The 26343-nt window shown below is 43.7% G+C and overlaps 1 protein-coding gene across 4 annotated transcripts in view; it reads left to right on the forward strand.

The window, feature by feature from the left end:
- Positions 1-26343, forward strand: part of EVA1A (eva-1 homolog A, regulator of programmed cell death) — a 222537-nt gene that overhangs the window by 131909 nt on the left and 64285 nt on the right. Inside the window, exon 1 of one of the 4 annotated variants that reach the window (XM_064448164.1) lies at positions 20956-21162. The exons of the other annotated variants lie outside the window; for them this stretch is intronic. The gene's annotated coding sequence lies outside the window, so the exon portion shown is untranslated. Of the gene's footprint in view, positions 1-20955; positions 21163-26343 lie in introns of those variants that run through there. 4 annotated transcript variants of the gene reach the window in all.

Consider the following 26343-nt stretch of genomic DNA (forward strand, 5'->3'; position numbering starts at 1 on the left):
ATGTCATTAATTAAAAAAAAAAACCCAAACCCTAATACTCTTCAGTAAATGTTCCCAGTTCAGTCTGAACTCTGCTTTGCTTTGAAGGTGCTTGGAATCATACGGTGTAGCCAGGAGAAGCTGGAGCATTTCTAGTCATTAACCAAGAATGAGTCTGAAAGGGGCTTTGGGGCTCAGAAATGAGAAGGTGTTGGAGTAACCTTTCTAGTCAAGGTCTGAAACTCTTCTTGGACAACAGCTATTGCAGGGAGAAAGGCCAAACTCCCCAAACATGCTGGGCAAAACAGGTCAGTAAGGGATGATGTCTTGTCCAAGTGGGCCCTAGGACCTGCTGCAAAACCTTTTAGTGGAGTCAATAGGTTTTAAGTCAGGTCTCAGATGATTCTGTTCTGCAATAAACACAGAGGAACAGCAGTAATTGTAGACCCTGGTGTTCATTTTGGGCACTATGATGTTATTATAACTGATTCCCAGTCCACAAACACACCATTTCCTTTGCTTGCCTAGCATCTTGTATGAACCAAACATGCTGTTGAAAGGGAGCTGCAGATAACGTGGTTTCCCTGAGCCTTTCAAACATGTTATAAAACCAGCACAGCCAAAGTAATCATCATTATTAGTAAGCAAACTTGGAGCCTGAGTCCGAATCTGCTGTGAGTATAAACAACCTGCATTCCTGTTCATTCTCTCTGCCTTTGGTGAGTAATGTTTCACTGTGAGATTAGGGGTTGAAGGCTCTGAGATAATAATTTCAGCTGTGTGCCTCTTAGTGCTATAAAGCCCATAGAATATCAGAAAATTTATTGCTGTAACTTAGTCACAAACTCTCTGGAGTGGATGAGGGTTGCGGACCTCATGATAAATAGCACGTGCTAATATTTAGCAAATGATAATGCAGACCACAGAAAAGTACAGAGAGAGGAAAATATACTCCCAAGGGCTGATAACTAATGTAAAGAGCCAAGAAATAGTTTAGAGTGGGAGGGAATTTCCCCAACTTCCCTCCTCCAAGGATAAGCCACTGCCTTACTGATGCGCTGCACAGGGCCCAGCATTGATCCCTCCAGCACCAAAGTTACCCCTGGCAATAGTTCAGAATATACAAATTCACAGAGCCCCTCAGGCAGAGCAGACCCGATGTTTTCCAGCCCCAGCTGGAAGGTGATACAGGCTATATTTGAAGCAGCTGAAACAGCTTGTGGCTAAAGCTTAACTGGTTGTTTACAGGGCTCCTCTGATGCCTCTGTGCCATCTGCTCCATGCACAAGGTAGGTACTTTACAAGACCATTTACCTGTCATGACTTCCCAGCTAGTCCCTTTCCACAGAGCTAAAAAATCATCTGCCTTCTTGCATCCAAGCAGCAAGGGCTTATCCCTGCTAGAAATCTCCCTGTGCCTGGGATATGCCCTCCTGGAACAGTCTCATTCCCTTACTGTAAACAGAAATATGCCATCAGAGAGGATGAGGCACGCATAATATGATGTCAGATGGTGGTGGATGAGCCCTACTTGAATCAGGATCACTTGGTGAGTTATTAAACATGAGTGTGTACAGCCAGCACCATTCTGGTGAGCTCTGTGCCAGATTATGTCAGTCCTTGAGGCAGGAGGATTTGTACAGCTGGTAGGTGGTTGCAGTAAGCCAGGGCTGGGGTCACCCACAGCCTCTTTTCCTTTCTGGGGCCTTAATCAGAGGCAGCTGGAAGGTGGATGATGCCAACCAGCTGTGTCTGCCACTTGCATTCTGGGATGGAGAAGGGGCCAGGCGTGGTGAATTCCTGGCAAATGAGTAGAAGGGGATGAGGGGGAGGAATGAGAGGGGCAAATCTCAGCCTTGAGACATGTTGGGTCTGCAGTGGATACAGCTGCTTCCCCTTGATGCCTGCCGGAGATCTGTACCTACTTTATCACCATGTTCTGACCTGCGTTAGAGGTTGGTCTTTTTGCATAAAATATACACAGAGCATCTGTTTATTCATCCTTAACCCTGGCCCAGCGCAGTGCAAGCTTGCAGCGTGCCATGGGTAGTTACAGGGTGACGCACGTCTTTGCAGAGCTGGCTGCGCTACAGTGATGGAAAGAGCCCACCTCATGCACCACCACCACTGTGCTTAATCCACAGCTGAAATGAGGAGAGCACAGATGCAGAGGGCAGAAATTGCCTAATGACTTTAGGTGTTACTTTGGAATAGGAGGTGTAAAATGATGCAGATAAACAACTGAACATGAAGGGTAAGGCTTTGCTTGCAAAGGAATTTGGTTCAGATATTTCCATCAGTTGTGAGAAATACAGCCTGTTGGTGATCAGGGATACAGTCATGACACTTCTGAAGGCCAAGGATTAGAACTGCAGCCTGTGCCCAGTGTGATGTGTTTGTGCTTGGCCTCATAAGGTGAGAATTAGACTTTCCTGTGTGATTATGTGGAAACTGCAGTAAAACATACAGAAACCCAAATTGTGGCTCATGCATTTCAGGTGCTGGAAAGGGAGAAATGTTAGATAGCCTGTGGCAAAATCCGATGTATGTATGTGTGACTGCAAAAGATCAGAAAAAGGCATAAGCATCTGATTTAGAATACTTGTACTGCAGAGGCAGATTCATAGCATGTGTTGAGAGTTTATAGGGAACAGACCATGTAGTATGTGATACCACACGCAGAGAGAGCTAGCACATTGGAAACTTCATTCTCCTGGGAAAAAAGATCACGGAGCAACATTTATTTTTAAGAGGCACCCTCATGTTTTATTTATTCATGCTTTCTGTCATGATATTTGATAGCATTGCATTTCATCACTTGGAGATGCATTGCTTGGGAAGCCAGGCTTGGAGAGTACCTGTGCTCTGCTCAAACCCATTTCCCTGTGATTGCTTTCCATACTAGCCCCATTATTTGACCATTGTATGTCCTGAGAGCAAATGGTGTGTAGTTAGGTTTAGCTAGTGAAGAATACTGGAGGAAGACATTGTAGATTAATAGACCCAAGGAGAAGTTCAGTGATATGCTTACAAGTAGTAAGTCCAACCCTTCCTCCTGACTTTATGAATAAATTAACATGAAAACTGTACACTTTGAAGCCCCTGTGTGCTCAAATCAGAGCGGCAGTGCAATAAATAAACCTGTTCCTCATCATTGTTTCTTCTACATAACACAAGGGAGCTGGCTGTCCTGGCTGTGCCCTCCCTCTGCTTGGCCTGACAACCGTTTTTATGAGCAGACTGAAATACTGTGCATTCAACCTCTGGCTATGGGTGAGCAGAAGCCTTGGATGGTTGTCTACCCTCTTGCTGGAGTTGAGGTGACTGGTGGAGGCATGTCCCCACCGGCCAAGAACCTCTCATCTGCAGTGACACACAGACCCTTCTGTCAACATGTCCTTCATGCCAGATGAAATATCATTTGGGTGAGGCCAGGGGGAGCAACCTTTCTCCTTCAGATCCCTTTTCCAGTGACTAGGGGCTGCTTCCAGGGTATTGAACAAGCAGCCAAGGCCTCTCACCGCTCTCTCTGCTGACACTGTTAATCAGCATCCTCCAGCAGCACAGCTATGGGGAATGGGGAGTCTTCTGGCTACTTTCCAGCCACCAGCAGCTGCATGTTCCCCTCCTGAGAAGCAGCTCTGGTCCAAGAGAGATGGCCTGATGCAGTGAAATTTAGGGAAAGACCTGAGGCAAAGCGCAGAACTGGGAGGAAGGGGTGGTTGCTGGGAGAGGGCTAGTGGGAAAGACTATATGAAGGAAACTGATAATAGAAAAGGGAGAAATTATTTGCAATTAGAGGAAGGTGGGACTGATGGAGAGGGAATGGAAGGTAAAACTCTGAGAGGAGTGGTTCAGTTGATTTGTAGATAATACAGGATACTTGAGCCAGGATTTTTTTTTTTTTAATTCCAACTTTGATCTGTGATTTACTGGAGACGAATTGTTTTATTATTGTGTGTCTGACTTTCCCCATTTATGAAACAGGGATAATGGCCATTAGCAACCCTATAGCAGGTGAGGACTTCTTAAGCTCCTAGCCTGGAAGTGCTGACATTTGAGCATTACTGATAGACACATGGAATCAGCCTGTCTCTGTGAATGCTTCTCCAAAAATCTTCTTGAGTGTCTTTAAATTTGGCAGCTCCTAGAGCACATGCACCAAACCTGAAGCACCTTCACAAGGTCTGACGCTGGTACTTATGCCCTTAACTGTTCCGCCTCCTCGTGACTGGTTTTGCAATGTCTGGTGATGTAGTGGCTGTCGTAAGGGGAGGGAGCAGCCGAGCTCTCAGCACTTCCTTAAGGGGCAAAAAGCCATAAGATTTTCTGCAGCTCCAAAAGTGCAAGAGATGGAGGTCTCTGCCTGCATCAGTGCTGGAGAACTGGGCAGACCTGGATGACCATAGTAATTTATTTCTTCTCTGCTTCAGCTCTCTATTTAAACAACAAAAACAAAAAAAGTGAGGATAATTTCCACGACAGTGCTGAAGGTAAGTAAGGTGAAAAGTAGGATGTGATGAGGTATAGTGAGAGAGTCCATGGAAGGGCACAGATGGAAGTTAATCTGAAAGGTGGATGTTTGTCATCTGCCATTCATCATGCCACTCACCTTACTGCACTCCACCCTCAGTCGGTGATCATTACCATCATTCAGAGACTTGAAGTGATTTTAACAAATTGCCTGAGATGTGCTGTTTCTCATTTCAGTCGGTCTTAGTGAAGACAACAGAGGCAAATAATTTACTGTCACAATGCTGATAGCAAAAGACTCACAGATGCTGATATCAAGAGACTTATTTAGTCCATTTTGATCTTTTTTGTCTTGCTTTTCTCATCTCATCAAACAATCACTGCTGGACTCTACAACTCTGTCTCTTTGAGATCCTCTCTTATGATCCACAGCCCAAGCCTGAAGGTCCCTAAAGGACTGATCATTTTGAAGATCATCACCATATCTTCAGATGTGCTCAGTTCTATTTACAGAACCCAAGTAAGTGATGAGGTTTTCAGATATAAGTATTTCAGGTACAGTTGTGACCGTTAGGCTGATACTTGTCTACCGTCATCTCTGTGCTCATGCTTCACTTGCATTTGTGCATGGTAGATGTGTTGACTGGTAGGACAAAGTAGGGTGCCAGAGATGTTCAACAGCCTCGTGTTCAGTTACTTGAAAGTTTCACATCTTCTGAACCAAGGCAGTACTTGGCCTTTGCTGTCCCAGAACTGCCCCAGCCAGTTATTACATTTATGCCAGTCTGAGTCACAGGGCAGCTGGAACCAGCTGTACACTTCATCACTCTTTGGAGCAGTCTGTCTGCTTTAAAAGGGTAGGGCCCATTGTAGAGGCTACTTAATTTTCTACAGTTTACATCATTTTTCTTCTCAGATATTTGGCTTTTTTTGGGTGTGTTTTTGTCTCTAAACTTCAAGAATTCTGTTGAAACAGCTATTTAATTTCTGCTGATGGAAATTCACATTCATGTTTAGTGCAATGACACAAAGAAATGAAGAGCTCTGTCTTCATGACCCTGATCCCCCCTTTAATCACAATGAGTTGATGATTTAGACATTAAACTTGATCCAGAATCCTGTTCTTATTACTGGCATGACCCCTGTTATGTGTGGTAAAAAAAGAGTTCTGGTCTTTGTGATGACTGGCTCTAGGCACTAACTTTTTCATGTGCCCAGATACCTTGCTGCTGTTCCTGTGGGTTAGCTGACTTTCACCAAGTTGGGAAGCATCATAAGCAGAGCTTTGAGTGGAAGTGACATATTTACTTCGCCTTGTCTCCTTTCATCCTGTTTTAGACCTCAAACTGCCTAACAGCATTAGGAAGCCCCACAGAATGAGAACTTGAAGTTGGTACTGCTGGATGTACTGAATCTCTGTTCTATCTTCTGACACTAACATTAACTGAATACATTGGGAATGGGGCAGAATACAGCCTCTGTGAGATAAGTTTCAGAGATATGGGAAACAGGAAAATCTTAGAAATAAAACTTGGGAAACCAGATCTGCCTGCTATGTTGTTATTGCAATTAGTCAAGGAGCTGGCTCACATACAGTTATCTCTGAAAAAAAGAAGAATCAAACAGGAACCAGAGGACTGTGGAAAATATGTTGTATTGGTCTTTACAAATAAATAGCAGTCACTGGAAGTAACTATCCAATAACTTTGGCTATCATCTCAATTAAAACAGTCTAAATAAGGAAAGAAGAAGAATTTGCTGTGCCATGCACTCACATGGAGCCATGTGTTATGTTAGCTAACCTCAAGACAGTTGCCACAGCAAAATGTAAATGATGGGAAAAGAAACGGGTGACCTTTGTAGCAGAATAATGGAGAAAATACCAAACAAAGTAAATCTGTAAGCAGTTAAAGCAAACCTCATCCTGGGTGAAGAAGAGTTTCTTGAGTTCTCTGTGTGACTCAGAGCACACTTTAGTTATTAATTCAACTCCTTTAGTGGTATTTAGGAAGTATGCAGACCCTCTACACTAGTTAACTTTACCATTGAAAGGGAACATGAATGACACGCATAGATTTGTAAGAAGCAAATCCAGACGTAACTTAATCACTTTGATCCAACTGCAGACCAAGTAGATGAAAAGAATGTGGTCATTTAATCTGTGTAAATAAGATGTCTGATCATGTACTGAGGCAATTAATGTATTGTTTCCTGAAGACTGAGCTGAAAAATTAATTTAGATTGACTGGAGATGAAGATTATAAAACAGACTGAAAACAGGCTGGAGGGACCAGAAACACATAGAGAAGAATAAATGCCAACACTTGGTGGGAGACACCTCAGGGGAGCAGTAGGGAACAGTGTTAAACTGTTTTTCTTAGGATCCTTATTAATGATTTGGAAGGATGTTTGGCTATGATGCAAGCTCAGTGCTGGGATGGTGCTCACCTTGGGTGAGCTCATGCTTTCCAGAGCTCTAATACTAACAACTTCCGATCTGGCAAATTCTGGATAAATCAGAATCAGAGGAAAAGGTGCCAAAAATTTCAGTCTGGGAGCCCTACCTAGAGTCCTAATGATTGCACCTGTCTGTGGATGCATCATGTTGAAATGTAGTTCCATGAAGTCCACCATTTAGAGCAAACGTAAGTTCTGTTGGTTTCCACTATGGTTCAGCGTCTCCCACTTACTTATCTAATGTTTGCCCAGTGTTGTCCACACTGGAGTCTCCTTACCATAGCCTCCTGGCTGACCACATAACAATGCTGTCTCATTGTACTGGAATTTGAACATGTGACTCTAGTATCTTGCTAGACAAGAGTCTTCTAGCAAGTAACTTTCAGACAGAGGGCTGGTGAAGCAATAGGGAGCTGTAGGGTCTCTGTTTCCTTACCAAATTTACTGTTCCCCAGCCTGTTTCCAGAGGCCTGAGATTTACTTAGTGTTGCACTTCAAGACTGTCCTTTGGGGACTATCATCATTGCTTTGAGAATGGAGATTCAGTTCCCTGGGTCATCTGTCACCTCTTTACTTTGACTGTGGGTGTTCAACAGTCCTGCTGAGGGGAGAAGGGTGTGGTGCTGGCTTGGAAATGGGATGGGGCAATGCAGCTTGCCTTGTTGCACACACCTGGGCAAAAGGAGCCGGCCAGGTAACCCCATCCCATATCTGGAAAGAGGGGCAGGGAGAGAGTTACAGAAAATGCAGAACAATTTTGCTGTCATTTTGCAATACATTTGTTGGCACTGTCCATCGCGAGCTGTAAGGCCCAGTGGAAGTTATTCATCCATTGGGCATTGCTGTGCTGCACCAGGAGATGCTGCGTCACTGTGCGTGTCTCCTGCGGGGCTCGGGAAGAAATACGGTGGGATTGCCTGTGCTGGGTTCAGTTTGCAGGCCACCAGTTCGACAAGGCTGGTTTACATTCCTGGGGCAGGGAATGTCTTAATGGATTTCATTTACACAATGGGGTTGCTGCTTTGTGGTCTTAAAGAAACATGCACGGTGCTTAGACACTGAATGGCAGGACTGTGTTTAGGAGGCAAATAAAAGCACGAGTGGCAAAAGGGACAAGCCACCGCCAAAAAGCAGGTGAGGATGGAGAGAGAGTGAGAGCATATTAACCATTAACCACAGTAGGAGCACATTTAATTCAGCCCCTGCAAGAATCTCAGTTTTCTCTGTGGAGTCTTCTAGTTTGGGTAGAGGTACCATAAAATATGGCAGTCTGAGGGTCACAAATGCCAAGTTTTCTTCTTTTCCTTCTTCAGTACTCAGCTGAAGGAAACATTCATCACATATTCCTGTGCTTAAGTGAACATTGGTTTGGGACTGGAGTAGGAGGAATGACTAAGAACTAAGAATTAATTATCTGATCATTCTTTCCAAGTGTTAGAAAAGGTGTTATTATCTATTACTGCTGAAAGACCATTATTTTAATTGTCCTTTGATGAGAACAGAAAACAAGAGAATCAGTTACTCAGTGTGACCCATGAGTAGTGTGTTAAAGAAAAAAGCAGAATCCCATGAAGCTTTTCTCAAAGATGACATTTATTAGGTTGTAAAATAGCCTCCCACAGAAGCATTTGAAGCCCTGTCAACTGATAGGTTACTGAGACCAAAAGGCCATAAGACCTCCTTTAATTAATTGCTGTTTGAACTGGAGTAAAAGTTTTAAAAAGTTGATTTGAAAATTCCCAGTGACTGAATATCCCCCAACCCTGCAAATTTGTCAGAGAAACGGGATTTATTTCTATTCTGAATGTCTAGTTTCAACTTCTAGCTATTGGCCATTGCTACATCTTTTAAGGCTAACCTTGTTAGCTAATTTTTATTCTCTCTTTAAATACTTATAGTCTATGATTAAGAAACCTCTCAGCCTTTTCTTTGTAAAATTAAAAAGGTATGTCTTCTCATGTCTTTCCCCAGAATGAAGTTTCCCAATTCTTCATTCATTCCTGTGGCTTTTCCCTGAATTATTTCCCATTTCTTAGTGTCTGCAGACTCTGAAATAGGCTCTAAATAGCAGCAGCAGTTTCACCAATGCCAAACTGGGATGACACGTAATTTCTCTGCTTCTTCTACTTGATACTACATCTTGAGTACACGCATTACACTGCTGAAGATGTCAGACTGGTAGTCCATATTAAACCAATTAGATTCTATAACTTGCTAGGCTTTTTTCAGTTTGCTTGTTTCTGGCCTCCTTTCTCATGTCTGAGAAGCAAGATCTCCACTGTTTGATCTTGCATTCAGGACTTTGCATATGTCTGTACTGAAATTCATACTGTTGGCTTGTGTGCAGTTTACTGGATTGCTTTCTGGATTGCTTTGATTTATTATAGTCTTCATTCCATACCACTTCCCCAAACTTTCACAAATTTACTAAGTAATAATTTAACTTTTTCTTCCATGTCAGCTGTAAAAATATTAAATAGCAACTAGTAAGGCAGGATCACTCACTGAGTGACCAGCTGGAGTTTACTATTTCATTTGGAAGGGTGTCAGTTAGCTGGTCTCCAATTCATCTACACTGGACTATGCTGATTTCAAACCAGTCAAGTTTATTACTCAATAACTGAAGTCTGGTGCTTTTCAGAAGCATCAACCCTAGTACTTTTATCCGTCTCATTTTTAGGCTCATCAAAATGTGAGACTGGATTAAATTCCCAAGATCCCTTTTCCATTAACCATTGTTGATGGACATTAATTATTTATTTGTTGAGTCCCATCATAGCTGTTCTGTGGTTTTGCCTGGGATTGATGTGAAGCAGACAAGCCTATGATCACAGGCCTATTTACCCCTTTTCAGTGCATGTAGTGTGCAGAGAGCATCAACTTATTTACCACCTTCTAAAATCTTCCAGGAGTTACAGAAAAGCATTGTGTTGCAGTGAGCTGGGGGGCATTCATAGAAACTGCTACTGCATTTCACTAAGGGTTTTCATTTTTGATATTATTCTAAATGTGACTGTTGGTTTTTATTATTGTATCATGCTCCCTTCTGAGTAGCAGTTTGTATTCTGAATCTCTTGGGTTTTGTGCTTCTTCAGAAAACAGATAGGAGGAATCTTTGGGAAGATCACCTGACCTAGCTTGAACTGAACTATTTTATTTTCTGTCCTATTCCTGTACTCATTAGACAAGCATTTGAACATCTTCCAGTAGTGCACTAAGAAAAGTTATTATACATCTTTCAACTATTGTTTTCACAGCCTCCCCTCTGGGGAGGAGCATTTGAAGTGCAGCATATTATTTTGATAGGGTTTTAAGGCAGTTTGATTTCTGTGAAATGTGTATCTTCTTACGTATTTTATTTCACACAGGAGATGCTGAAGAATTGCACCATGAACTTTTAGTGAAAGGGGATAAGATTTGAAGTAGTCTGCAGTTCCTAAAGGAATGCATTCCCCCATTTTGATGAGATCCTTATTTCTCTTTCCATTGAGCCAGAGGATCATATTGCTTACCATTGTCTTCTTCTGGACCTTCAGTATTCTTGGAGGTGTCCTGGGTCCAGGCAATGAAGGTGAGGATCAGGGCACAGAATTAATTTCAGAATCCTTCAGGAAGCTGGACTAGATGGTAGAGGGGAGTGCAGTGATGTTCTCAGTTGGCTGAGTTTCTTGTATCACAATATCTCCACGTCCATATCTGTCCCATAGTTGTATTCATCTAGCCACCCCACCTGAAAGGCATTATTCAGAAATCGCAGTATATGGGAGCTTAGCATCAGCATTCATAGTCAGCTGTACCACTGCACATTGGAAAGAAAGAATCCTTCTCTGAGGCACTGGGGATTTCATGTTGAAGTGTTACCACAGCAGAAGTCAGGAAGAAGGGATATTTGATTTAGGAGTCTTAGCTCAGAGTCCAGAACACCTCAGCAAGGCTGAGTTCTGTGTATACAGATAAGCCAATGGTTAATGGCTAAAACCCAAAAAGAGCTCTATTATAAACAGAGACATACATGATATTTCTCACAGAGCATGACCATGCTTCTTGGCAGTGACCAGTTTTGATGCATGCTGTAGTTACTGGGAAGGGTTTCCCACCTGATAACAAGTCGGGCAGAATTTATAAGCTTCAGGGAGGTCAGATAGGTTTTATTTGTCCTATTTTTTTTTCTGGCAACTTGCTATGTGTTAAGCGCCTTGCTCAAATTCATCACCTTCTGAAGGGCAGAAATGCAACACTGAGATTTTGAATACAGTCAATTATCTAATTAAAACCCTCAAGAGCAGCAGTTCCCAGAGTTTCCTATTTGTGAAGCCCTTTTTGGTGCCACGGTACAATTTTCTTGCTCATTTCCAGGACTATGAGAATTTCCAGTTCTGGGCTTGGGATGCCCTGAATGGTTTGGGAACCCCTGCTGCTGCCTTGCAGGCTCCTGACGGAGCAAACACTCTTCTTGCTGAGCCCCTCACAAAGCCTGCACTTTCATGGGACTCTCTGTTTCTTTCTCTGTAATCACTGTAAGAAATTAGAAAGCATCAGGAGCAATATGTAAGCAGGATGAAGGCTTTCCTGGCTCCTCTGAGTATTATTACCCTATTTAATTTTTAAGAACAGGATCCTTGATCTCATTTTATTCTCTAACACTTGGGACGTGCTTGTGGTTAAACAGCTACTGAGTGGGTTTGGATCTGGGAACAGATCTTTGGCCTCAGGAACATGGAGGTTTCCACAGAAGGTCTCCCAGTGGGTTGTGTGCCTTAATTTAAGTGACTGTTCGCTGAAAATTTATGTCACTTTCACCAACTCAGTGCAGCAAAAGTGGTGCTGGAGTCACTGGTGCAAACTGACTGCGAAGCCATTCTGCTATTAACGAATGGTGTCTGCAACCACAGTGGTGTTTTACTGCTTTTAAAAAAATGCCTGCTTTTGGCTGTGCTGTGGAAAAATAATGCCTACCGGAGTGTTCCTGCCTCTGACCATCTTCTGACTATGACCCGACATGAACTCATTTATGTAATGCCTCCTAGCAGCAGTGCTGCTGCTGGAGATGGGGTTGTTCCTGTGACCAGAGGTAGCTCCACCTCCAGGTTTAAAGGTCTTTCTATCTATTCAGTTCAACAAATGCCATGCCAGGAAGGAGGATTTTTTTTTTTTCCACAATCGTCACAACACTGGCTCTGGAAGACAGCAGTGTTTTATCCATGCCTACTGTGCCAGGTGAGTTTGCTGAGAAGGGCTGTGGTTGTTCTTTTGTCTCGCAGAGAGTTGTCAAAGACTCCCTCTTTTCTCATGTTGCAATTCCTTCCCTCTTGCAGGTAAAGGATCCTGGTTGAATATTACAATGAGGTGACTCCTCATTGATAGGTGTAATTTTTTGCTGTTGTGCCAAATGCAGAAGGACCATGTGGTTTGAGAAGATTTTGATGTCTTAGCTCAGGGGCGGATTTTCAGACAGTTGACTTCACAGGAACTATGGCAGTCCAAGGCTCTGCAGCTGACAGTTCATGGCTGTGGATCAGCAGGTTTTAAGGAGTCTGTCTCAATGTAACGTAATAAACAATAATATTTAGTTTCAGGCCAGGAGTCTTCTTCATCATCCATGATATTTGTAGGAGTCATGATTTCTTGACTGTAGCACAAATCTAATGTATGCAAGGATAGACACTTCCAGATGTGCTTCCAGGCCTGAATCCAGAGCCAGAAATCTATACCATACTTCCTTGAAGAGCAATGGAAAGAGGGTCTGGATACCCCTTTATTTCTATGAGCTGCTTCCATATTTCAAGAGCAGAGGCTTTGTAGCATGAAGGTGTAATTTAAGGTTATTCCTATGCTGATTGCAAGCACTCGATTCTTTGCATTTTAAGAATTAAGTGCTCTCAGGGTAGAAGTGGTGTGTCTTAGCTGAAGACTATCTTAAGAGGGTCTGCTAGTGATCAGTTGTCTATAGCCAGACATCTGGCAAGAATCGTATGGCAAGAATCGGATCTGTAAGTCTTACATATCCCCCTGAGTTGAATTAGACTGCTCCAGTGGAGTGTGTTCCCTGGGACAGTAATTCTGATTCATTTCCATGCCCCAGATTCATGCATCCATTCACAGCAGACCTCACATTCCAACACTGGACACCAGGTATTCTGCTTTCTTTTTCTGAGATGCTAGAGCTTATTTCTATAGCTTTCTTTTTTTTTATTTCTCTTTTTTTTTTCCTTGTTGTCTTGTTCTTAGTTTTTCCTCTTCTCTGCTCTTTCAGTTTCTATAGGGGTAAAATTGCACATCTCAGCTTAGAATTTACGTTAACATGTAGTTGTCTCCTGTTCTTGCTCATGATGGCTTAGAAAGCCTGGAGGAGAATGCTGTAATTTAATGTCCATTCTCATTTGTTTTCCCTACTTCCCTTTAAACACAGCTAGATCTAGAAAACTTGGCATGTACTAAAATAACAGAAATGCTATTCCCACTATTCCATGCAGTGCCATGCCATCATTAGAGAGGTAAATTGTCCTTATTTTCTATAGGAATATCTCATCACTTCAAAGGCTGTCCCTTTGACTCTGCAGCTGATCGATCTCCCTGTTAGCTGCTGCAACCAGGAATTGCGAGCATTTGGGTAGATGGTGCTGGAGACACCTCAGCCACAGTCCCAGCAAGGGAAGCTCTGGGAACTATAGTGAAACTCAAGTATAATCCTCAATTTATGTTACTGCAGAACAGAATATGCTATGGAGGTGTTTGGGCTGGCTCCACATGGAGTAAGACAATACCTACAGTGGATCCAAGCTAGTGTGCTCTGTTGGTAGGGCTTATTAGATAAAAAAAGCAATGTCCCCTGCATAGCTTTGCAGCATCTGGACCAAGGTGATGCATTTACCTACTGAGTGCTGTCCTGCAGGATGAGGCAGCATTGCCAGCTTCATAGGGCACCAGCTTGGAGATCTCTGTCTTGTGGCAAAACTGATTTAAAACCTATGTGGGAAGCACCTAAATTTGTATATCAGTTGAAAGCATCCTCAGAGGCATCCAGTGTACTTTTGTCCTTTCTCTCTCAGGTGTCTGGTATGCCTCTGGCTTTCACTGGTCAAGGCAAATTTTGCCTTATTGGCAAACTGCCTCATTTTAATAACCTCTCATTTTGAATTTGCTGTATATAAGCATGGCTTTGGTTTGCTTCAGATGACCAGGGCTGTCTTCTGCAGTATAAAAACCACTAGTAGAAGGCAGAGAATGGAACTGGTTCATCAGTAACAGCATCTCAAATGCATCTATTTACTTCTGAAGTGCTCTGGGAAATGCTTTCCTTGAAAACTGCGATACATGTAGATTAATAGCTGGGTGGTTTTGCTGAATTTAGAAAGCAATAGCTCTGTGTATAGACTAATTGGAGGTGTAGAGACCTTGCTGACACCTCTGTGACACAGGATCATTCAGGCAGGATAAGGTCATACTAGAAAGCTTGCTGGAATCACAAAGCAGAATCTGACAAACCCTGGCCGGTCGAAACCATCAGTGTTTTGCCTGGATTCTCCTTTTCTGCTGCTGGAGCCTACTTCCTCCAAAAGAGGTTAAAAGAAGAAAGGTACTTTTAAGTTCCTCTTTGTAAATGAAATCATAATTGATGGAAAAATAAAGCAATTGATGTAATGTAAACCTCCTGGAGTAATTGGAGAAAGTGCTACAGAGGCTTCCCAGCAGTTATACATTGAGAAACATTCTTAATCTCCTAGATAATGTAGAAAAGGAATGACATTTATTAGCTACAAGTCCTCACAAGCTGAGGATGCAGTTTATAAAACTGTATTTGGCTCCCCCTCCTTTTCCTCCTTTATTGTAATCCTTCACCATGGATCATTTTACATTTAAACTCACCTTCATCTGTTATCATACTTCAGTGATTTATTGCCATCACAAACTTCTGATTAATAAGGCTAGAAGAACATCCATCAGAAGAACTGAGAATGTGTGATCATTTCCTCTCAGGCTCTCATTAGCTGTGGTTTTCCTTTTGGGAGTTTTATCTTTGACTTTCTATTTCCAGACTAAAGCATATGATGTTTAAAAATAATTTCCTACAATTAATCTTTTGTTTCTCTGGTCTTTTAAAAACTTTGGTCAAGGTGGAACATGATCTCTGTATTGTCAGCTGAAATAAGTAGAAAACAACCCAAACCGTCCATGTATACTCTTAATGAATGAGCAGGCAAGGCAGAATTAATAGATGGTTTGATTCAGCTTCCTTCATTCAAGATGGAGAATACAAAGCCCTACAGATAATCCTATAATCATATAATATGTTTGTGGCATAGGTGGGAATTACACTCACAGAGTCTTTTCTAAAAGAATTTCCTTTTTCTTTACATTGCTTGGGTTTTAAATGACACGGGTTGTGGTGAAATGCACCTCTGGTATTTTCAGATTGCTATGCCAAGTAAAATGGGAAAGGTTTTGTTTTAGAGTTTCCATACTAAATTCTCCTTTTAATGAGACACTCCTAGGTTAAAAATACCTTTCAAAAGTGACTTCCCACGTCTTTTCTACATTAGTGACAGACTGGAGAAGAAAATGTGGAGTATGCCTGAAAGTGATAAGTTGAGGTTAGAGGTCTAGCCAAAGTCAAGTTCTAGAGAGTTTCAGCTGTAGAGAGCTGATGCTTTGAATTATAATCAAGTGATTAATGTTTCTAACGTAAGTGGGTTTGGGAGTTATAAGGACTTGCAGCAACAGTATGGTGAAACCTGCTTTTAGAGATATTTTATTTATAGCACATTCATTAGGTTGGACAGAATGGACAACATGTGCTTATGTGGTTAATGATAAATCCATCTGAGGACTAAACTAGTCTGCTGAGTTATGAGAAAGCCATTTGTAGGTCAGATTTTTCTGGAGAGGGAAGGACTTTAGAGAAACAATTCTTATTTGTTTGAGGGGGTGGAGGGACAGGGAGAGGGGAAAAGCTTGAAACCAGCTTTTCTTCTGCTGTAAAATACGTAGGATGTAAATGTTACAGATCTTCATTCAGTTTTAAAGGTCATTGGCCTGTGAAGTCTATGTATCTGGCTTCATAAATACCAAAAATAATATGAGAACAAGCAGGCATGCCTGAAAAGGTATAGAAATATTGTTTTATAAAATAGCAGGTAATCTAATGTTAACGTGTGAAAATTGCAGTGATCTCTACGAAACTGCAGAAGCCAGAAAAGGCCCCATCTCTGTGGCATTATAATTTTGGTTGTGGAACTCAGACATTCTAGCATGAAATGAAAGGTATTGAACAACAACAACAAAAATTACGTAATACTGTTCCTTCTGCTTAAAATCACCAGACCTTACTCCTGCTTCTGTAAGCAGTTTAAGATAGTCTTTGAAATAGAAGCAGTTTCCCCTGAATGATAAAACAAGGTGAGAGTATAGATAATAAAAACAGCATTTTGGCACATTATTAGTGTTGCGGTTTTAGTTATAGATCTACCAATAAGATAAAAAAAGATTGGTTCCCCTCTTTTAGCCCTCTCCAGGGTAGTGTAGGTCGTTCATCCACAGGTCCTACTGGTTTCTGCCGTGGACCATGATGCTATTGGATGTCAAGCTGAGCTCTGGACAGTTCTTGTGAGAGAAAAAGAAAGAAAAAAAAAAAAAAAGGCAAGACAAACAAGTAAAACAAAGCCCTTATTCATTCCCTTTATACAGCACCAAAATGCAAAAGTGTGTTACTTCTCTCTAGAATCTCATTAGTTGCTTGTCTGGATAAGACAGCTAAACCTTGTAGAAGTAAATGACTATCAGAATGGGATTGCATGTTGCACATCCTCACAAATAAACAGGCAAAACCTGTCCTTTTGAGACACGCCTTTTGCCTGCTGCTAGTCTTATTTTTAGGTAAAAATAGAAATGTGATGTCCATTGTCAAGGAAGCTAATTGCAAAGCGACTGCTCTCAAACGTGCTGCCCATACCTTTTCCAGGTGTTGCTGCAGGTGCTGTTTGTGAGTGAGCTTAGTTTATCAGAAGTTTGAAAGCTGACTGATTATAATGAGTAAGTAATTTCAGAGAGAGAAAATAGCACCTAGCAAAGAGATATTTTATTATATACATAAACGTACAACAAAACCAAGTACAGGCAGCTACCCCAAATTAATTCACATTGAAAACTCATTTATTGCTCTCAGAATAATGAACTAATGAAAGACATAGTGGCTCCTCCCCTCTCTTGATACCTTGTAATCCAGAGTGGATGCCCTGCTAAGAAGATACACTTTAGTGCGCACCATTTATCGGGCTCCAGTGGTAACTGCATGAAACCTAATGGCCTAATCAGTGTACCTCGTTCAGAGGCTACACAAGATTACTTGTTTCTGGCATCAAAAGCCATGACGACACTATTATCATATTTATTTAATAGATATGAACTAATCTGTGCACTGTTATGCCAGGCAAACACATATCTTGCTTTTGGACCCCATGTTAGACACTGAAAAATTAGGTGCAGAGATTGAAAGAGTTAGCTAAATTCCCTCCATAATCCCTGGAGCAGGAGGGGCAGTTCCGGAGGTGATTAATCTCACCTGTCTTAAACTATGTTTGGATAAGACAAATTATCCTCCACAAGTGCCAGTCTCTCTTTATTAACTGCAGAGAGACAGCATGGGTATTTAGTTCACATCTACCTTTGGAGTCGCTAAGCTGAGTGGAGCTACATCCTACCCCATGGATTTAAGGAGCTGCACTTGTGCTTTGAACTGCAAAGGGAAAGCTCTAGGGGTAGGTGTGCTCCTTGCCTTGGACAGTTTATGGACAAAAATCAGCATTCAAAGTGCAAGAATTAAGGACGTTAAAGCTGTGTGGAAAAGTCTGAGGCTCACAGGGGCAAGCCTGCATTTATCCAAGGCTTTGGGATGAAGAAAAAGTCTTGTGGGGCTTTTGGAGAACTTGTCATTTTGAGACTAGCTATATTTTAATTAATTGGTTAAGTTAATTAAATAGTGCCAGGGCCCTTCACTGGACAACTTTTATCCATGGTGCTAAATTTTACTGTGGTCCATCTTTATCCCAGTCCAGTGGCAGCTCTCTGGCACGGCTTGAACATTAGCATTGGCAAGAGCTTGTTCCCAACAAGCAGTCTGGATAGGGTCGTTCTCTTTTGGAGGTTAAAGGTGTTCAGCCACCAATGTGCATGTGGCTGGACTGTGCCCGCTGGCCACAGGGCCAAACACCAGCTCTGACCCTGTTTAGTTCATTACAAGGTGTACCAACAGCCTCTTCATCTTCTGTTTTTATTATTTTACCTTGTCAGGATCAGAACCATGGGAAAGCAGGTATAGTATGCTAGACTTGATACAGGATTATCCTTATTTTGAAATAGTATGGTGCTATCTAATTCCTTTCTACTGTTCTTTCTAATCTACAAAGACCCTGCAAACCTGATTTTGGCCTGGGTCCCCTAATCTGCATTACGGGCTGCCCCGTTTTCAATAAGCCACGCTGGAGCATGTCAGGGTTTGGAGCTGATAGTGGTTTTTTGAGCCAGTTGAGCAAACAGATCTGCAAGACCTCAGCTTGACAGTACACTAGCTCTGATCTGAAAGGAGACACAGCCTTAGACATCTGTTTTAAGGGCATAACTATTCTGAGCTTATTTGAACTCAATTCAAGGCTCTGTTTATATTTCTTTGATTAATTGAAAATAACCTCTTGTTAAGGGAGTGACAACCGATACCTTAAGATTGTGCTCAAGTCATTCACAAGAGCAAAAAAAATACACCAAAGGTTAGGCAGGTCAAAGCCCTTGTTTGGATCAAAGCTTATGTTGAACACTGTATAAATGCCAAATCTCAGTGTTTTGTATTTAAGGTTGAAGTTTGGAGTAAAACAATACTATAACAATAAATCCCTAATTCAGCTTGTTAACATGCTACCACATTTACAAAGGCACAGCAGAGAGAGATGCTTCTGATGGAGCAACTGGATACCAGTCTAAGCGTGTTAAAAATGAACAGCATAGGTGAGATCGTTACTGTAATACCACATCCAGTTCTGGTAGGCACATTTCAAAAAGGGCTTTAATGCGATGGAAATGGATCTCGAAAGAGTGACAGGCACGATTTGTGGTCTGTCCATAAAATCTGCCTTAATGTGAGAGACTAAAAAAGCTCAGCTAATTTTAATTATTCAGGACAAGGTTACAAGATAACTCATCTGTGGTTTTGTATGGTGGAACCTATGTGGCGAGGGAGCAGCAGGCTCCAGTTTCCACTTGGAGCTGCATGGCCTAGGTGCTTTTAACCAACATACTGGAGGAACCCCAGCTATGCCTGGCCTTGAAATATTCCTGCTGTGCTGAGGGTACACTGAGATTGGGCTGTGCCTTGGTGGGCTGCAGTCCGCTGTCCGTGCCTGATCTGTGGCTTCCAGGAGTGGTCTGATGAGTGATGGCCAGGGTTGAGGGTAGAGAGTGAGGCCAGACAAATACCAATTAAAAAGGTAGCCTTTCTTCTTGACAGGGTGATAGCCACAGAAATAACTTATCTGGGGTAGACCGTCCTTCATTGAAAGTCTCTGGTTCAGCGTGGGATGTGCCATAATTCATAGTGGTTCTGGTGTTGGTTTGGGACACCGCTCTGTGGCTTCAGCTATGCAGGCGATCAGACCAGGTACTTGAAATGATCAAATGAGTGATTTCACCTGGCCTTAAGATATTCCTATTAAATAGGAATATTTTAAAATTCTTATTTTAATAGGAATATTATATTCCTGTTAAACTGTTTGGGGAGTGGAGAGGTCTCAGTGAGGCCATCTCTACCCTGAGAAAGCTCAATTTTAAGGAAATAAAATCTCTCACCACTTTCAAATTTGTGGCCAGAATGACTATGTTTATATTTTCTTTCCAGGAAAGAGTTGAATCTGAGTTTAGACCTGGGTTCCTAGAACTGTCCCTAGAGCTTACTGTGACTGGTGGGACATCTTTGGGCAGGATGAGGGGTGATTCACCTACTTCCAAGTAAAAAGTTTCCATTTGACCTGCTCCTCAGTTTATAGTTACCTGTTATGTGGACATCTCTTCCACCCTACAGTGGCGGCGTGGGTCCCAAATCGGGAAGACAAGAGGACCCCTTAGAAAGTGCCGTGGGCTCCTACCAAAGGGTTTATGGCGCTGCCTATTGCAAAGGCAGGTGGGATTTGCAGAGAGCCTAAAGTCAAGCTAGGTCTGGGCTGCCTGCAAGGATGCGTGTATGCCAGGTGTTAGGTCTAAAGGATGCTTTAAAAACTGCTGCCCAGTTCACTAGCTGTTGTTGCCTTGTACCCAGCGTGCAGAGAGGCGTTCAGAGGATTTGCCTTGCTGGAAGATATCCATCCAGCTTTGTTCAATTAAGGGAGTATCTTGCATCCATCAAGGCAAAGGTTTGACCACGTGCCCAGTGTGATTTTCTGCTTCTGTGAGTCATGCCATCGTCATGCCTCGCCAGTGCTTGGGCTGCCGCCTGCCTTGTCCCCGAGGTGTGCGGAGCCATGTGCTTCACACCAGGCTGGGCACAGGACCCCAGCAGCCCTGGCCCATCTCCTCCACTGTCCCCATGCACTGGGAGCTGTGGGCAGTGCTGTGTTTCAGAGCGACTGCCTGAAACCCCAGGCAGAATTAGCCAGGCTCTCGCAGGCAGCAGCTGACCCACGGGGTGCAAGGGAAACATTGTTTCCCGCCTGCTGCAGTCCGGCACAAGCTACAGCATTCGAGGAGTTAAGAAAAGCCAGAAAGCTGCTGAAAATGACATTTTGCTCTCAGTGTCTAATATCATCACAGTACTCCTGCTCAAATAAATAAACTCTGATGGGAATCCCCCCCTTTCACTCCCCTATTCATTCCTTGCGTTAATAAAACTTGTCACAGTGTTAGGTTTTTTTCCAGTCAGCAGATTTTTAGGCTGGTTAATGAGGGGGAAAAATTTATCTTCTCCCCCCCCCCCCCCCCAACAAATTGCCTCCCCTTTCTTTCATGTCAGGGGCCAAGTTTGGATTGGAGCCTGGTGAAGTTTCTGTGTCATTTCCTGTTGCTGCCCTCCTCGACACTCGCTCCCGCGCTCCGCTCCGCTCTCCTCTCCTCCCGCAGACGCACAAGGCGTCCGCCCTCCCGACTGGCGGCTTTTGGGGAGGATGTGAGAGGGCTGGGGCATACCTCACGCTCTCGCCTGTCACGCAGCATTCCTGTTCTCGCCGTCCCCACGGGCTCAGCTCCAGCCCGCTGTCGGCAACGCCAAAGAACCAAACGGTAAAACAACTTTCTCCTCTCCGAGCAGCTCGGCTGTACTTCCCAGGCTGCTGCGAATCTAAGGCGGCGAGAGCAAAAACATCCTTCTCTCTTGCAAACTTCTCTGCCGACGGCCGTGGCCCCGTCCAGGCAGGTGGTTGGGAGCGAGGCGGCTGCGGGATGCCGGTGCTGCGTGTTTGGGTGGTGGGTGGGCGAGGGGCTGCGGTGCGGTCCTGCGGCGTGCGGGAGGGACGGGAAGGGAGATCAGCTGAGGAGCGCCGGTCGTGTGGGAGCCCGGCATGGGTCTCACTCTATAAGAGAGGTCAGTATCTGCGAGGGCTGACATTGATGCTGTTTTGCGGATGCCGGTGGCTTGATATGACTGATGGGAAAAAGAGCTATTTAAGGGAGGGAGAAACAAGCGTGGGGCTGTACAGAAGCCGGGAAGGCAGTGAACGGAGGTGAGGGACAGAGCAGGGGGTGCTCAGCATTTTCACTTATGTGCTTCTGTCAGCCTCAGTCTAGTGTTTACAGGTTTTTCCTAAGGCTTCCTTGCTGTAGTGTTCAAGGGGTTTGTGGATGTGTACGGTCCCGGTGATTGCTTTCCTGATCAGAAAGAACTGATACTTGCGGGAATCTGTATTACACTCACTTGGAGGAGCGGGCACAAATCAGCTGGCATCTGAAAAAACCTGCCTGTAATGCCTTTCCTCTGACATTTCCTTATTTGTTCGCTAAACACATATTTATTTATTTGGTAGGAAAATGACACAAATATTTGTGCTTTAAAGTAGAGCAACTGTGACTTCATGTACTATTTCTGTCATTCCTGACTGGTTCAGTCTTGACTCTTTCTTGGACAAACACGGCGTAACAAACTGATGGAGAAATCCTGAAGCATGTGCTGGAGCCGGTTCCCAGAGCTTTCAGAGTTAAAAGGCTTTCTTGAACTCACTGACACAGGGCAGTAAATTTCAACATGTCAGTAAGTGAGGGGAAAAAAGCGCTTGCAGAGCATTATACATCTGCAGACAGAGTCAGCGCTGCACAACCCCAGGGTCTTCACAGGCAGGATTAGTTCCTAACACCTCTAGCTACTCAGAGCATTTAGAAAGGTCAATTATATGTACAGTATTTACCAGCTAATTGTAAGTGGGGAGAAAAAAAGCCTGGGAGTTGGCCCTGGGAAAAATGATGCTAAGGCTTTGTGTGCAGTGTGTTTACCTCCAAGTCACTGCTCCGTTAATGTTGCTTCCTCAACTTCCCTCATTTTGTGTTAGTTTTGCAGTAGAGTCCTCTCTGCCCCCCCCTTCCCATGGGGAATGCAGTGGAAGAAGGTACCAGACGGGGAATGTAGGAAGGGGCCTTTGGGCACACCCTGAGCACATCAGTCCTTCGCACATCACCTCCTATGGACGGGAAAAGTTCAAGCTCCCTGTCCAGCCTTGGCATCCCTTAACTTGCTGCCATAAGCAATAGGGACCCCAGAGATGTTGCTGACAACTTTGCCTGGAGTCAGTTTCTAGGTAAAAGCTCGAAGCTCCTTTCACAGTTCCTATACGAAAGCCACATTTTTTTTTTTAAATTAAGTTGAGCTGGAAATACTTTTTTGGGTCTTCCATCTCCCAGACTCTTTCTGAGTACTGTGCTACTCCTCACTGATTTTTCAAAAAATATTCTTCACTTTCAGCACTCCCCACAGCTGGCTTGTACCTGTGCTAGTGAGCTGGTCTTGATGCACTGTGCTACAACACTGGTGATACACATGGGTTGGTCTGAGACAACTTCTGGGTGTTGCTGGGAGTTAGGATGGGCCAAGACACTCCAGGAAGGCAGTTTGGATACGGCCACGTTGTTTCAGACCATAAGAGAGTTTAATAATATGTAGGCGTCAGGCTGTGCCAGTTGGCTTCAGGGCTGAAGAATGGGCTCTGGCATGGTTTAGTTTACTAGCAGAGACGTAGCCAAGAGGCTAATGAGCTCATATAACAGAGGGAGGAGAGAAGCTGTAGCAGGAGTCACTCCCATCGCTTCTAAGGAGCTGAAGAAACAGTATTTACCTGTAACTGTGCTCTGTATTTCTTAATACGAAGGGAAATGGAGTGACAGACTAACATTTTTGCACAAGTCCAACAGACAACTCACCTCTGATGTGAATTGCTGTCTAAGGTGACCAGGGGCTAACCGTGCTTCAGGTGCTGCTTTTGGGTGCTTGAAGGGTGGATAGGCCCTGAAGTCCTTCAGAAATCCGTCCTCATATGTAGGTGTTGAGACATGAGCCTCTGTCTCAAATGAAGTTTTGGGTAGTCTGTTTCTAAAGTACCTTAAAACTTCACCTATGGGTGCTATGGTGGGGGATGAACATAATCTCACACTTAATTATTTCATATCTAAATGTGAACCCACTTCATTTTAAGCTGACAACACACCACTGATTTCAGCGAAATTATTCCTGATTTACAGCATCGTATCTGCTTTTTTCTGCAACTTGCAAAGGAGAAAGCAAGACAAGAGAAGCCTACTCGGGGTGAGATCATGATGGGAACTGAAGGGTCTTGTGTACCGCCAAGACCTTTCTTGCTTTTTTGCTTTCTTGCTTGCCCTTAGCTTTTTGTTCTGTTAATGGAACCTTTGGTGGGTTCCTGCTTTTACATAGAACTGCTGTAAAAGCAAAGACCAGGATCCCTGTCCCGTCTCTCTCCTTGTGCGAGCGTATTCTCCACACCACAATTTCAGTGCTCACGTACCCTTGATAGATGAGTCAAGGGATGGAGATTCCAGTTCTGCTGCTTACCTTGGGAAAATGCTCTGGAGCCTAACTGACTTTACTGTCTGGAAATATTTCCTGTTGCACAACATAAATTGTCTGTTTCAGTTTAATCCTGTTGTCTTAAATTACATCACCAAAGTACTACCTTGAGTAAAGCCTCTCTTTGCAGCCACTTCACTGCAGTGGGGGAACCAGTATTGTAAGAGGTCTCAGGTAGAGAAGACTCTCTGCACGAAGGTGGAGTGAGCACATGCTTCCCTTCCCCCTTTCTCTATCTTGCACAAGGGCAGGTCAAATAAGCCTCACTTTGTACCAGCTTAGGGGTGCAAGTCTCTGCTACTTCTAGTCTCCGAGCCAGACCCTTTGATACTCCACAGGCTCATGGTGGTGACTGAGATCTCCAGGAGAGATCTGTCATCAATAGTGGCGGCTTAGGTTCCGCTGGTCATTTTCTCTGAGCTGCTTTTCCCTCCTTCAGTGCTTGAGCTTGATGTGGTGCTTCCTGTCCTGCCCGAGGTTGCTTCAGAGATGCTCTGCTGATGCCCGGCAGCATGTTGCTGTCCATCTGCTTCAGTTTCTGCTGGGGCTCACCTGGAAAATCACAGCAGCATTAGGGGTAGCCTTGGCTCATTAACGTTTGTGGGTGCTTCCCAGCCTGGTCCTGGCTGTCCCCCTAGGCTGAATCAGACACACTGTGTTCATCTGCTTTGCTCTTGTGTAGCTCCAGTTCTTGTGGTATTTAAGTGCTGCTGGACAAATTAAGGTAACATTTACATGCTTCAATGAGTCTTCAGCTCACCTGCACATCTCTTGTTTTCCTTCTTCTAATGCAGTGCCACTACCTGAAGACAGCCCTTGTCTCCTTGCTCCAGGGAGCTGTTGATCCCTGCTCTGTTTATGGGACATTGCCATAGCAGTAGAGATGTGTAGCGGAGATGGTCAGGATCAACCAGATGATATTCCTGCTGCTGGCCAAACACAGCCAAAAAGATGCCTCCTTCCCTCTCCAAACTGTATCCCGTTTGCTTTGGCTATTTTTAAACATATTTGCTGCTGGAGACTGAAGCTCACTATCAGTCTGAGCCTTGCCACCATGTGACTCACAGCTGTTTAAAATGGATTAATGCTGAGGCTGGAAGGACAGTTTTTTCTCTTCTGTCCACTGCTTGGGGCTGCCTGACATGTTGGTGGTCATGGCAGAGTCACTTGCTTCCCAGTAAATAGGCTAAGAGCACCGAACAGCTCGAAGCCAGAGGCTTTTCCTCCTTACTCCTGACTTCTTCTGGAGTTGAACTGGTGAGAAGGAGGTGAGAGGCCTCTGTATCCCATCAGCAATCTCCTCAATCATCCTCTCCCTCCCTGGAAGTGTTATTTTTGGTTAATTCATACAAGTCTGGGCCTCCTTGGTCTATCCTGTGGGAGGAAGCTTGAGGCTGGAATTTTGTAATAAAAGCCAGATTTTTCTCAGGAGGCAGAGTGGAGGAGGCCATTCCTGTTGCTTCTCCAGTTCTTGTTAGTTCTTGGTCAGCTTAACCTGGTAACTGTGGAAGGTTTTCTTTCCCTGCTGAGAATAACCTTGGTCTCTGAGGAGGGTCAGCATTGGGGTGTTCACCCTGAGATACCTGATTTCTACAGAGCCATTGGTGGGAATCCTGGCTCAAGGTGCTTGGACCTCATCTTCCTGTTGCAAGTTCCCAGCAGTTTACTGGGAGTGAGTCTGAATGCACCCAGGCCATCTGCAGCATTGCAGAACTGCAGTGTTGTTAAAAACAAGGAGTTGCCCTCCACTGTCCTTGGCCAGAGTTTGTTCTTACCCTGAGGATCATACAGCAGTCTGTCCCCTTCCACCAGCAGCAGCTGGTTTTCACTGGAGCAAGCACATTTTTGTACCTGCAGTTTGGAGAGGGTTCTGAGAGGCTTTCTGTGGTTGCAAAAAAACCCTCGATATGCCCTTCTGATTTCCCCTGTGACCACAATATTTCAGTGTTGTCCTCCTCCACTGACCACTGGCAATAGAAAGACCACCACTCTGTGCTCTCTCCTCTTTGACAGTCTTACTTTGAAGTGAGGGTTTTTTCTACAGGGGCTGGTGCAGTGGAAAGCTAAGAAGGATGAGTTACCATAATTTAAATATGCGGGTGCTACCTTAACTTAAGTATACACAGAGAGCTTGCTAATTAAATCTGAGTTTGCTTTTTGGTCATCAGTCACTGTATTAAGGACAGAGATAACAACAGGTGAAAACCATACCTCATCCTCAGTAGCACCTGACACACTACCTGTAAGATACTCTTACAGTATACCTGTAAGTTTCCCATCTGCACTTAATTTCTCTAGCTTAATAATATACATCCTGTGCTCCTTTTATTTTACTAGTCACTGTGATTCCCCTCTGAAATAGCCTAAAATTATGCTTGGATTCCTTCCCCCCC

Source organism: Phalacrocorax carbo, chromosome 3 (assembly GCF_963921805.1).
Source record: "Phalacrocorax carbo chromosome 3, bPhaCar2.1, whole genome shotgun sequence".
NCBI classification, from domain to species: domain Eukaryota; kingdom Metazoa; phylum Chordata; class Aves; order Suliformes; family Phalacrocoracidae; genus Phalacrocorax; species Phalacrocorax carbo.